Raw genomic sequence first — 14,677 nt, 5'->3', positions numbered from 1 at the left:
GGAGGACCCCAATGACATTGGACATAGCCCAGACACTCCATCATACAGCCAGGTGGCACACAGCGACTCCGGGGAGAGTTACATCCCAGGGCTCACAGGCCAAGGAGTACCACCTGCCTGTCCTGGATCCACTTCCCCTGCAGGAAGTCCCGAAAGGGCTGCAGGCTCAATACCAAGCCTGCCAAGCACATCGGCCACACCGCCCATGCATGCAGTGCGCTCCCAGCACCTCACGGGCCTGATTGAGGAGTTCATCCGGGACAACCGCGATTCAAGGTTGGAGTGGCACAATGACCTTCAGGCTCTGGGCGAGGTGATCACTGCGAGCACAAACCGGCTCTGTGAGGTGCTGGGCCGGATCGCAGATGCCCTGGAGGCAGCACCCCCAGAGCACAGCCCCAGTGGGAGCACCCACCCTCCCAAAGCTCCTCCACACAGACCAGCCCTGTCCGTCGGTCACTGCGTACATTGCATCGCCACGACATGGATCCCCCTGGCTCTGGGAGTGCACATTGACCATACTGCCACACACATGTGGTCTATGTTGCACTGATGGGACTATTGTGGGGTTGTTGTGGAGGGAGGTAAAGGGGGGGTGAGGGTGTGTGTGGGAGTTGGGGGGAGGGGGAGGGGGGGAGGGTGTGTGTGGGAGTTGGGGGGAGGAGGAGGTGGGTGAGGGTGTGTGTGGGAGTTGGGGGGAGGGGGATGAGGGTGTGTGTGGGAGTTGGGGGGGAGGGTGGAGGTTTTGTTGTACACGCTTCTACATTATTATTCAATACACCGTTCGATCATCCCTAAAAAACAGAGTGGACATTGATCATTGTGCATGTGTCTTGTAATGTCTCACAGTGCATGGTGTACATGTATCCCCACACCCAGTGCCCAATGTCCTGTCATCCTCACACCCTGAGCTGACTTGTGAGTCAGTAATATTGTCCGATCAATGATTGCCACACGGAACGTCCCTCCTGTGCATCGGCACCGTGATGCTGTCCTGCCATTCCTTCCTCCTCCCCCTCATCATCATCTGGTGGTAGCAGTCCCACGTCAGGGGGCAGTGGCACGGTCCGAAGGATGCACATGTTGTGCAGCATTACACATGCCATGGTGATCTTGGACACCTTCTCGTGGCTGTAGATGAGTGCCCCATACGACCGGCTGGGGCAACGAAATTGTGCCTTCAACAGGCCGAAGGTCTGCTCTATCACCACCCGTGTACGGGTATGGGATCTATTGTAGTCCTCCTCGTGTCTGTTCTGTGGGTTGCGGACCGGGGTCATGAGCCACGGCTTCAAAGGGAAGCCAGCATCACCTGCATGAGAGTGGAATGAAGGTAAGTGTTTGTGCATTCATGGTGGAGAATTGTACTAGTCTTGCATGGCCGCAGGTGATTGCTGGCCATACACACATGTCCCAGGATACAGTCACCCCATTACTGGCCCGGCTATGTGTCATGTGCAATGGAATGATGGAGGGGGTAGCTTCTCCCTGATGGGTCATGGTGTGCACTCATGTCTTGTTGCATGTGCATCGTATATGCATGCAGCAGTGTTGGACTGCATTCATTGATGTCTTGCGCGAGACCTGGTGTAAGGGGGTGTTGGCTGTAGTTGGTAGCATACTCGTCATTCTGCACGGATCCCTAACATGGTGACTTGCAGCAATCCTATGGGGGTGCAGGACCAGTGACATGCTGTAGGATCCCTGTTAGACTCACTTCTATGCACTCCCAGGGATGACTGTCCTGTGTGTTGAGATGCAGGAGTCAGCGACATGGTGCTATTGCACTGCATGGTGCAGGATGCCCCTACGGTGTGTAAGGGCCGCCGATGAGTGGTGCATGTGTTGTGGTATCTGGCCAGGTTTCCTGTTAGTCATGTAGTGTTGGGTGTCGGCTCGAATTCATCACTGTGTGGTTATGTGGTCATGTGCCGTGTCACTTGCCTTGGGGCACAGTGTGCTGTGAGGTGCACATCGTGCACTGGCGTGAACATTCCCACCCAGGTGGAGTATGCATCCCCCCCCCTTTCCCACCCAGGTGGAGTATGCATCCCCCCCCTTTCCCACCCAGGTGGAGTATGCATCTCCCCCCCCCTTTCCCATCCAGGTGGAGTGTGCATCTCCCCCCCCCTTCCCCACCCAGGTGGAGTATGCATCTCCCTCCCCTTTCCCACCCAGATGAAGTATGCAGACAACCTACTCACAGCCCCAATGCACTGCCATGGCCCATTCAGGTTACTCACCAAGCAGCCAGGCACGTCGTCCAGCATGTCGCTCCGTGTAGCGTGGTAGTGTTGAGTTCCGCAGGACCAAGGAGTCATGAGTTGATCTGGGGTATCGGGCATTGCAATGTGTGATGGCTTTACTGGCATTACACACCATCTGGACGTTGATGGAGTGTTATTGCTTGCGGTTGCGATACGGCACCTCCATGGCATGCGGGACCACCAATTCAACGTGGGTGCAGTCGAGGGCACCTATGCAATTTGCCATGCCTGCCAGTGCATGGAAGGCAACTTTGGTGTCATATAGCTCATGGGGAGTCCGGGGTAGGGATATGTAGTCTCTTGTGTGGTTGAGGAGGGCATCCAGCACTTGGTTGAGTATCCGGGAAAATATGGGCTGTGAAATGCCATGAATGTCCCCCACTGTATGCTGGTAGGTGCCTGTGGCAAGGAAGTGGAGCACAGACACTACCTTCAGTAGAGGGGGGATGGCAGTGCTGATTTCTATGCGGCTCACTATATCGTCATGTATCAGGTCCACTATGGTGGTAATGGTGTCCCAGTGAAGCCGGTACAGGGTGTGGATCTGCTCTGGTGTGAGGTTGAAGGGGGTGGCTCTGATGCGGGGGATTGGGGGCTGCCGGCGTGGTAATGGTGGCTGCACCGGTAGGGCATGCTGGGCCTGTCTCACCCTCCTTCTCCTCCTGTGTATCCTCTGTGGTGGGGGCTGTGGTTGTTGTTGTTGTTGCTGTTGTTGTAGTAGTTGCTGCCTTGCAAGCAGGGCCTCCAGCTCCAGGAATGCTGCTACAATTGGTATCTTGGTGTGGGAGGGGGTGTGGTGTGTGGGTGTGCTCCTTTTGTGCTGTGCCAGACTCCATTGCCTCCACCTGTGCAGATTGAGTGCGCCTGTTCCTCTTGGAAACACTGCTCAGGGTTCTTAACATCTTCTCGGCGATGCCGGTATTTACTCCATGGCGGTAAGGTACTTTGCGGTCTTGTGGGGGCCGTTTTTTCCATGTCCGCTTTACTTGGGATCAGCTCCGGTTTACGCCATGCCGCTAATTTCGGCTTGGTGTGTCGGGCGCGCGCCACTGAACCGCTATTTACGGCCTCGTATTTTACGGCGCCGTAAATAATGGTCTGGTGGGTCAGAATGGGCCGTAACGGGAAACGATGCCGGTAGTCCTTTACCGGCATCGATTTTCCCTTACCACCCAACTCGGAATGACCCCCAGTGTACAGAGTTGAATCTCCGGAAAGCCACCAAAGGGGGAAGTCCGACCATAAGAAAGCTGGTGAGTCCGCCTGGGTGAAAAGGGGGCACCGGACACAGTGAATGGGTGGTTCTGGAGCCAGATACAGTTGGTTTTGAATATCTGAATTGAATATAAGGAAAACGTGAATGGAAATCACAAGACATTTATTTATTTATAAATATATAAAGAGCACAAAGCCCGGAGGCAACTAGGCGTTGTTACATGCTTAAGGAAGGGGTTACAAGTTATTAAACACATAGCTTTGTGGTTGCAGAGTTACAATTTTACATAGAATACAGTATGCAATTGTAAACATTTATGTACACGTTATATACATGTGTCATGCAAGAATTGATCTAATGTCAGAGCAGCTATTGCAAGAGATTGGTCTTGAAGAGTAAAGTTTTTTGGCTTTTTCTGAAGGACCAGAAGGAGGTGTCATTTCTAAGGTGAGGAGGGCGGGCATTGCATAGTTTGGGAGATATGATAGGGAAACATGCTCCTCCTGCTTTCGGTCTTTTGTATTGGGGGGTGTTGAGGAGAATGGTGTACTGGGATTGGGTTGGTCTGTTAGATTGGGCTTTGCGGATGAGATTGCTGAGGTATAGAGGTGCCTTGTTAGTAATACATTTGTGGGTGGGCGTCAATATTTTGAAATTAATTCTGTCTTGGACAGGGAGCCAGTGGATTTTCCTCCTGATGGAAGAAATGTGATCATGTATGGGAATGTTTAAGGCAGCTCTAATGGTGTTGTTTTGGACAACCTGTAATCTTTTGATATTTCTTGAGCTGGTTCCTGCAAATAGTGAGTTGCACTAATCTATCCTTGATAATATTAGGGCTCTGGCCAAGGTGATCAGATTGTTGGCAGACAGGAACTGTTTGCTAGCTCTTATCAATTTGGCGGTGTGAGCTGCTGAAGAGACGACAGCGTTAACTTGTCTGTTTAGGGTAAGAGAGGAATCTATGTACATTCCCAATGTTTTTATTTTGTTGGCGACTGTAATGGTATTACCATCGATGATAACGGTTTTGTAGCTCTGAAGGAGGTTGTTGAGTTTAGTTTTATTGCCAATGAGGATTAACTCGGTCTTATCGTCATTGAGACACAATTCATTAATTGCCATCGACGCCTGAATGGCCAGATACATCTTACTTAGGTTTTTAGAATTGGTGTCATGGCATCCTGTGATAGGTATTAGTATTTGCGTATCATCCGTGTAATTTGTGAACTTGATACCCATATTGTCTAATTTATCAAACAGGAGCTTGGTAAATGCATTATAAAGTGTGGGTGACACGCAGGAGCCTTGTGGTACACCGCAAGTCACAGGGACTGGCGGGGCTGCCGAGTTGTCGGAGAAGACCCTCATGGTGCGATTGGTGAGGAATGACTTAATCCACTTGATGGAATCTGCTGAGAATTGAGAGGCATACTCTAGGTGCTGGCAGAGGATGTCGTGATTAACTAGATAGAATGCTGTGGAGAGTTCCAAGAGTAGGAGGAAGCACAATTCCCCCTCGTCTTTGTATTGATCCATTTGCATTTTTAGATCTAGCAAGGCAGTCTCTATTTCGTGGCCTGGCCTGAAGCCGGATTGTCTTAAGTTCAGGAGGTTATTTTCTTCTAGATATTTTTGTATCTGCAGATTGGCAGCACGATCAAGTATTTTTTAATAAGAACGGTATGGTGGTGATGGGGCAGAAGTTGGTGGGGATGTTGGGGTCTAGTGTTGGTTTCTTGAGTAGGGGTAGAACCCAGGCTGTTTTTAAGTCACTCGGAACCGTGTTGGTGGCAAAGGAGCTGTTGATAAGGCTGGTGATGAAAGGTGCAAATTCTGTGGTGCATTATTTTATCAAAGTTGACGGGCAGATGTCACCTTTGCATCTAGATGGCTTTAAGCTATTGATGATGTTCATCGTGTCTAGGATTGAGAGTGGAGAGAATGAGAATGTTTTAGCCTCCACTAAGGGAGGTGGGGTTGTCTGAGTTTGGATGAGGCAGAGGTTTTTTTTGGTTCTATTTTGAGTTGAATTGAGGAAATTTTGTCCGCTAATGCATTTTGAATGTTGGAACACCATTGCTCATCTTTCACTGTATGATCTGGGGTAGGTGCTGGAGATTCCAGTTCACGGAGGATGGTGAAGAGTTCTCTGCTATTGGATTGAACATTAGCTATTCTCTGGTTATAGACTTCACTTTTCGCTAAGAGAATTTCTTTTTTGTAGTTATGAGCTACTGCCTGGAAAAGGCTTTTGTTTGCTGAGTTAGTCGATTTGCGCCAATTATTTTCCACCGATCTTTTAGCGGCATGCATTGTTCTGAGTTCTGGGGTGAACCAGGGGTTGATGTGTGCTGATCGTTTATTTTTTTTATTTTTTTTTATTTTTTAGGGGAGCAACTTTATCAATCACTTCTAATTTGGTTTTGAATATCTGAATTGAATATAAGAAAGAAGTGAATGGAAATCACAAGACATTTAGTTTTGACTATCTGAATTGCATATAACAAAAAATTGAATGGAAATCAAGAGACATTTTTTTTTTGAATATCTGAATTGAATATAAGAAAAAAGTGAATGTAAATGAAGAGGCATTTGGTCTTGAATATCTGAATTGAATATAAGGAAAACGTGAATGGAAAGCAAGCATTGCCAAGAGGCAAATAAGCCAGCATTACTAAGAATCAAGTAAGCTAACATTGTTAAGAGTTCAATGGTGAAGCATTGCCAAGAGCCAAGAATAATTAAACTTGAGAACTAAAACAGTAGCAAAGCTGGTATGCTGGTATGCAAGAGAATATGTTTCCTAGCAGGAGAGTGTACTGGGAAGCTTATGATGGATTGTCAAACCTGAACTATAATAGCAACCATGTTTCCTAGCAGGAGACTGTACTGGGAAACCTGTGTTGGTTTTGCCAGAAAAAGCTACTGAAAGAGTGAATGTTAACAAAACCTGTGATAATCAAGCTTCAAAGGCAGTTGAAAGGACATTGGATCAAACCTCACTGTGAAACTGAGACTGTTGCAAGAAGCTACTTGAAAAGTGAAAGTTAACAACATCTGTGACAATAAAGCTTCAAAGGCAGTTGAAAGGACATTTAATCAAACTTCATTGTGAAGCTGAAACGGTCGCAAGAAAACTTTGAGACAGAACCAAGTAAGGGGTGTCGGATGCGTGAACGCTAATGGGTGGACTGTGTTGTCCGACAACTGTGCCTATACCGAATACACACACCTAAGGAAAAAGCTGCACTGTGATCACATATAGAACGCCTATGTAAACTTAGATTGATGAGCTGAACATTATAAATTGGTGACAATAACCAAACTCGAAGAACTGGAGAAATATCCCAAGGAACTGTGTTATGCCGAAACCTGAAATACCCCAAGGAATTGTGTTGTTTTGAAACATTGGAAGACTTGAAAGCCAGGCGAAGGGAACCCCTTGTTTGTAAAGTGAACTATTTGAACCATGGGGAAGGGAAAACCCTTTTCCACTTAAGAGCTGGGAGAAGCTCTCAACCATTATGTGGAACACTTATTTGATGCTGATATCCCTAAATATTGTATTCAGTTAGATGTGAGGGCAAGTATAGGGTTTGGACACAGCAGACATTTACTTTGGACTGCCTGATACAGACTATCATTAGTTTCATTTAGGAAGGGAAATCCCACCTTAGTTCAGGGCAAGTTAGGCATTTTCAAAACCCTCCTTTTTAGTTAATAAAAAGTTTATATGTTAACCTTATATATTGTTCTCTGTGTCTCATTCATGATGCCTTCACAGTCCCCAAAGGAGGAGTCTCTCCCAGTGAGGTCCTGCTTGCCTCTAGTGCTAGGGAGGGTATTGCGGAGCAGGATCACCTCCCTAACCTCACAGGGGTGGGCTCGCCCTTGGGGAGAAGAGGAGAATCCCCTCGATTTATCACAATGCCTTTACGGCACCTCCCAAGCTTTCTGAACCATCAATTTATCAGATCAGCCATTTCAGCTGCCCATTTGTTCATTGACGGGTTGCTGATAGATAATCATTCTTTTATATGTTGTTTTCTCAAAAGTGTGAGGGTTGTTAAAACCCTCATTGAATTGAATTGAATTGATATTTCATTTCTATCGCACTCATACACAAGTGTTTCAGAGTGCGACAAGGAAGGGAGGGGACCAGGGGAGAATAAAACAACAATCTTACTAGGCCCAGTGGCATTGAGAACGTGCAGGTGCATGGGAGAGGGAGAGGGGGAAAAGTGCATTGGGGGAGTGGAAAGTGCTCAGCAAAGGAGAAACAGATAACTAATAAATAAATAAATAATAAAGGCAACAAACTGTGGTAGTGCAGCCAGCAAGTGGCAAGTGCTGGGTTTAAGACAGCAGACAGGGTATATCTGATAAGTGCAGGAAGAAAAAAGGGGGGACTGTATGGGTACAGATACAGACCCCAGTGCAAGGGGTGGCCCGGAGGCAGTGCAGGAGGGTGGCAGGGTGAGCAGGTACCTGGGCCCAGAAGGCAGAGGGTGGCCAGGTGCACAGTGCCGAGAGCGACAGATCAGCAGGGGAGAGAAGGGGCGAAGGCAGAAGAAGGAAGGTCTTGAGGTGCTTCTGGGAACCGGAGATGGTGCTCCTCAAGTTTCAGAGTGGCAGGGAGGCTGTTCCAGAGGGAGGCCCCAGCCGAAGACAGAGCTCTACCCCCAGCTCGTTTCTTTGAAAAATGACCGACCCTGAGGGAGTTGGAGGTAGAGGAGCAAAAAGCTCAAGAGGCAAGGTATTTGCGGAGGGATAGTTGAAGGTATTTTGGACCCAGGCCCCAGAAAGCCTTGTTGACAATGCAAAGGGTTTTTAATTTAATACTTGCATCCACTGGGAGCCAATGGAGAGATTTCAGAGCTGGAGTCCTGTTCTAGATTAGTTGCAGAGGGCGGAGAGTAGAGGAAGGTAGATTTAGAAAGAGGCTGTTACAATAGTCCAACCTAGAAAGAACCAGAGCTTGGGAGACAGTGAGCTTCTGGGGGAAGGAGAGGAAAGGCAGAGTACCTCTGCGGAGATGCAGTAGGAGGTTTGACTTTTTATTGACATCAGCGATGTGGGCGGAGAAGGAAAGTGTGGAGTCAAAGATGACCCCAAGGTTCTTAGCCTTGCAGGTGGGGGTTGGAGGAGGGCCAAGGGAGGCCGGCCAGAGAGTGGGGGAAAGGATGGGCAGGGTGTGCCGATGAGGAGGATCTCCATCTTGCTGGCATTCAGACAAAGATCGTTGGCAGCACACCAATCTTGAATGGCAGTTAGGCAATCAAAGATGAGAGAAGGAGAGGAGGTGGCCGAGGACAGCCTGAAAATCAGTTGAGTGTCATCAGCATAGCACTGAAAATTAGAGCAGAAAATGCAATGCAGTGGGCGAGAGCTGCCAGGTTAATGGTTGAAAAGCCAGTGCGAGAGGTTAGAACCCTGGGTAACACCACAGGTAGAGAGGGAGATAGATGATAGGAAGGACCCAATTTGGACCTTGGAGGGTCTATCAGAGAGCAAAGAGGTCAGCCAGGACAGAGCCTGATTGGTGATACCCAGGATATCACAGAGATGGTTGAGCAGGATGGTATGGGTGACTGTGTCGAAGGCAGAAGAGAGATTGCGTAGGATGAGGACAGAGGGAATGTTAGAGTCAAGGTTGGAGAGCAGATCTTCACAGATGTTCAGGAGAGAAGTTTCTGTGCTTCTGGCAGTTCTGAAGCTAGATTGGTGGTCGTGGAGACAGCCCACAGAATTGGAATGGAGGTTAAGCTGAGAGATGACCAGGTTTTCCTGGAGTTTGCCCAGAAACGGAGTAATGGAAATTGGGCACTAGTTAGAGGGACAAGAGGGATCAGTGTAGTAATCTGGTCTACAGATTAGCTGAGAGTGTGAGGTCATCTGTAGTGGAATGTTTGTGTGGAATGTTTGAGTGGAGGTGTTCTGCTGGTGACGGTTAGAGAGGAGAGTGAAGCTGTGAGCTGAGAAGATGGGTGTGGGGGTGAGCCCAGTGTTTCCCGTGTCATCTTGTGTCCCCTACCATCCCTGTGTCTTGTGGAGGAGTTCAGGAAATGGACAATAAAGAACCCTAGAACTTACCTTGATGTACTGGCGGTTCATCATTGTTACAATCAGCAGTCGGTTTCTTGAGAAGAGGATGCACAAGGGAGTGCTTCGGAGAGAAGGGGAAGGATCCTGAGGCAATGGAGAGGTTGCAGAAATTGGCAAGGGCCGGAGCGAGGGTCATAATGTGGTCCTTAATGGTTTTAGAGGAACAGGGATGAACCTGTTTTGATGAGGCCTTCATTGATTGGACTTGTCTAGCAACCTTGTCAGGGGAGAAAAGAGGAAAGGAGAAAGAGGGTGAGGGGGTGGCTGAAGGAGGGTCAGCGTGCACAGATGGAGAGGAGGGGCAGGGGAGAAGAGGCTAGACAGGATTTCCTGGGATTTGGAGATAAAGTGAGAGGCAAGGGCATTACAAAGAGCCTGGGGGGCAACAGGAGGGGTAGAGACTGCAGAGTTTAAAGAGTTCAGCCGAGTTGTTAGATGCCGCAGCGACACTGGCTTGAATGTGGACTCTCTTCTTGGTGAGGACAGAGAGTCAGTATTGCCTTTGAAGCAGGTGACATGCCAGTTTGTCAGAGGATGAACAAGAAGTCCTCCATTTCCTCCCAGCCACTCTACACTTACGTTTAAGTGTAGCTAGGTTGGAGTCATACCAGCAATTGCATTTGGCTTTGGACTTCAAACAGATCCTCATGCCAGGGGCAAGAGCATCAAGAGTATCAGAAATAGAAGAGTAGAGTAGAGACAGGGCTGGTTCAGGATGCGAGTCAGCCAGAGGTGGAGGGCGGAGAGAAGGTGGCGGATCAAATACACAGATCTGTGGGATGTTATTTTGGTTTTTCAATTTTTCTTATCCTGGCCAGATAATTAACTGTTGCCATTAAAACAATTGTCTGCAATATGAACTGTGTCATGGGGACCAATTCCTGGAAGATCTGGTCATAGTGGTGGTTCCGCCATTAACGTGCCACCATGTATCACAGCAGCATTCTAGTCTTTCCGCTCTGCTTCCTTTAAGTACTTTTTAGCCCCGCCAATCAGTGCTTTGCAACTCTAGCAGTCATAGCGCATGTTTCGTTTCTGTCTGCTCTTGCTAGTGTGAATTTGCCAACAGCATTCCTTCCTTACTCAGTCCCGGCAGAGCCCTTCTTTGATTTGCCTTCATTGCCTTTTGTGTTTCGCTGTCCTTCCTTTACTCGCTTGCCGGTTGCGAGTCTCGTCTCATGCTCCCATCCGGCCGGCACTCTCTCTCTATCCTTGCCTGCTCAGTGTTGGTGTCTTTTTCTTTCTTTCTTTGAATATCTGCGGTCCGTGCTGTTTCCCTTCTGTGCACAGTACTGGCTCTCGCTCCCTCTCTCAGTATTCTTTAGGTGGTGGAGCGTTGTCTTTGGGTGCTACTTTCTTCGGTTCAGAACTCTGCCTGGGCAAGTGCTTCTTTCCAGCCACGCTATAACGTGAAGCACTGTGCCGATTGCCTTTCTTTCTGCTTTCTCTATGTATTCGGGTTTGCTTGCTTTACCTTCCTTCTTGCATATTTCATTGTCCTCCCACTGTCTACTCTCTGGATTCTCCCCCCTTGGTTACTTCCGATGCAGCATTAGTCATTACCTCATGCTTGACGGCGGTTCCTCTCTTCTTATTGTTTTTCCTTCCGAAGACTCCTGGACTGCTCTTCATAGCTTGTGTATTATTGGACACTCTTACCTTGAACTTCATTGCATCTCATCCTCTCATCATTTACCCGGACATCTCCTTCGCTTCACGTCTTGGAGTCACTTATCACTCAGGAATACGAATCAGGGTTTTTTCGTTCATTTGGGCTTTTCCCCTTCCTGGGCTGTGCAGGGAGGACGCCATTCTTGTTCGAAATGGTTCTCAGTCCAAACAAGGTGGGGAGTTCCTGGAACAGATGCTATCTCTTCAAAAAGAAGGGTGCGCCTGAAGAAAACACTGCAGACCTCTCGGAATCCATTGCTTGCTTCAGCGACAGCAACGTTGAATCTCAGGTCAGACCTCCCAAAATTGACAGATTGCAACGCCCAGATATGGAAAGCGCAGAACAGGTACAAGAGCTGGTTAATGCTGTTCAAGGACTTTCAATGGAGTTACAAGGACTCAAAGCAGAAAATACTGTCCTACGTCAGATGGTGACAGCTCGAGAAGCCCATCAGTCTGAACTCCCCCCGTTGACATTGGCATCAGGAAAGTTCGACGGATCCCCGAAGAGAGTTAAGGAATTTATTGTTGCCTGTCTGGTTTACTTTACATTCAGGCCTGCCACTTACGCCTCATACCGTACCAAGGTGGGGTTTCTCATGCTTCTCATCGGCTAACCCCATACTGCAGGATTACAATGCCTTTGTAAACTTACTCCGACAAACCTCTGAGAGAGAAGAGATAGGCTTCTCAGCAGGAGAAGCTTTATTGGATATCAAACAGGGCTCAATGGACCTGTTGTTCTATATATCGGCCGTCAAGCGGCTAGCAAGCGAGGTAGGTTGGCCGGATTCAGTACAGTTCACGGTATTCCAGAGGGGACTCCATGAGGAGCTTAAAGATTAACTGGCATGGATTCCTCGCCCTTCTACACTAGATGATTTGTGCTCCATGGCCCTTCAAATTGATTTCAAGATATCCGGGACGAGATCCGCGAAGAAGAGAAGTCGGATGCCTATACTTCCACAACCTGGATCGCAGACGTCAACAAACCCACAGACTTCCCCTGTTGATGAGCCAATGCAAATAGGGGCAGCCAGATGCCCTTTGACAGCAACAGAAAGAAACCGACGTCGCAACAAGGGTCTGTGTATCTACTGTGCCTCTGATACCCACTTATTAAGGGACCGTCTAGAAGTACCCCTATGAAAACGGGGAAACGACAGACCCCGGTTTTAGGAGAAGTCGCTAACCGGGGTTCTGCTGAAGATTCCGAAGACACCGGAAGGTCAGAGGATGACTCCCGTCTGATGGTGTTAGACATTACCCTTCAATGGAAAGAACAGCCAGAGAGAAAGGTACTCGCATTAGTTGATAACGGCGCTGCAGGGTACTTTGTTGATGTCAACTGGGCCAAGCAAGAGGGTATCAGCCTCATACACTAAGAGGAAGAACAGAAAATGGAAGGGGTGGATGGCCGCCCTCTGTGCTCTGGTCCCATCATCCAGACCACAACTTTGGTAAAGGTGTTAATTCCTAACCATCAAGAGACCATGGTATTCGATGTTATCCGAGCAGCACACTTCCCTAACATATTGGGGATACATTGGCTGTGCAAGCACAATCCTCTCATAAACTGGATGCTTAACACTCTCCAATTCTGCTCAGAATACTGCAAGACACACTGTGCCCATGCCTCCTTGGCAGACTGTGCCACTGTGTCCTATTCCTCACAAACTTTCACAGGGGTTAAGAGTCTGACCTCTATTTTTCAGACATTTTCTGATGTCTTTGAAGACTGTATTCCCAAAGAACCCCCTCCACATCGTCCTGAGGAATGGGCAATAGAAATCTTACCCAATGCCATTGTTCCTTTTGGATGGATGTTCTCCTTGACAATACCAGAATGAAGAACCCTACGGGAATAGCTGGACCAAAATTTGCTAACCGGTCTCATCCGTCCTTCTAATTCCCCCACTGGGGCATCCTTGTTCTTTATAGCAAAGAAGGACTCACAGGAACCTAGGCCATGTATTGATTTCCGTAGTCTCAACAAGGTCCCCATAAGGAACCGTTACCCTTGATTAAAGATATTCTCGAGGCAGTGGAAGGGGCTGTCGTTTTCAGCAAGCTCGATCTGAGGGGCGCCTAGCACTTATTGAAAACCAAAGAAGGGTATGACTGGAAAACGGCCTTCTGCACACCTTTTGGCCTATTAGAATACTGTGTCATGCCATTTTGTTTGGTTAACGCTCCTGCCATGTTTCAGCGGTTTATGGACCATCTTTTCGCTGATCTGCTGTTCGTAAATGTCATTGTGTACCTGGATGACATATTGGTGTTCTCCAATCACCATAATCTCCATCTTCAACACCTCACAGAAGTCCTGGAATGACTAAGACACCACAACCTATACGCCAAACCAGAAACATGTCTTATAGCAGTCTCTTAAGTACCATACTTTTTTAAAACAATTTTTATTATTTTAAACAAACAACACTCCAACATTACAACCATTTAGGACGTTTGTGATCAATGTTAAAACATTACATTATTTAATGCACTCCTCCATCCTCCCCCCTCCCTCCCCAAAAACTCGAGCCGTCGTATCCCTACCATCCACCTGAGCATCTTCAGGTGTCTCAATTATCGTCAACTCACCCCAGTCTTCCGTTTCATGATTGACCTGGTGGGGGTTTGCCATTGAAGTCACCAATTGTCTCCAGGCTATCAGGGGGCCCACCTCTTCCTCCCCCCTCTAGTGACTGCTTCATACCAGGCCGCATTTTCTGCTTCAGCCCATTTTAGGAGGTCTGCCCACCACATCTCCACTCTAAGGTCGCTTTCCAGCACATTGCAATTCTGTGCTTGGCCAGGATATAAACCAAGTCTTTCATTTTGCTAATATGTTTTAGATTACGTGGCATAGGGAAGCTCCCAAGCATACATGCCCAAGCAGACCCCACGTCAAGCACCACCCCCCGGCTGGCCATTCTTGTCTTCAGTTCTACCCAGAATCTCTTCACTTCTGGGCAGGCCCAGAACATATGCAACAGCCCAGCCTCTTCCTCCCCGCACCTGGGGAATTTCTGTATAGCAGAGCCACCAAAACGTGTTATTCTGCCGGGGGGTCAAATAAGCTCTGTGGGTGACATATAGCTGTATCTGCTGGAGGCTCGCATTCCGGGACACCTTCTTATGGTATTTTTGGGCTCTATCCCATTTTCCCTCTGTCATGGGTTCACCCACCTCCTCTTCCCAGTCAAGCCTCAATTGGAGCAGCTCCTTCCCCGCCTTTGTACTCAAGAGCTCATATATCCGAGATATTTCATGCCCACCCTCTGAGACATCGTACATCATTTCTACGGTGGCATCAGGTTCTTCTGCAAGTACTGTTTCAGGCCACCATTCCCTCACCCGTTTCATAATCCTGGAGTAAGTGATATATTGGCCCTTATGCACCCCGGTCTCCTCC

This window comes from Ambystoma mexicanum, chromosome 3p, assembly GCF_040938575.1.
Source record: "Ambystoma mexicanum isolate Mex_15411 chromosome 3p, UKY_AmexF1_1, whole genome shotgun sequence".
Taxonomy (NCBI): Eukaryota; Metazoa; Chordata; class Amphibia; order Caudata; family Ambystomatidae; genus Ambystoma; species Ambystoma mexicanum.
Note: the sequence above shows the minus strand (reverse complement) of the source record.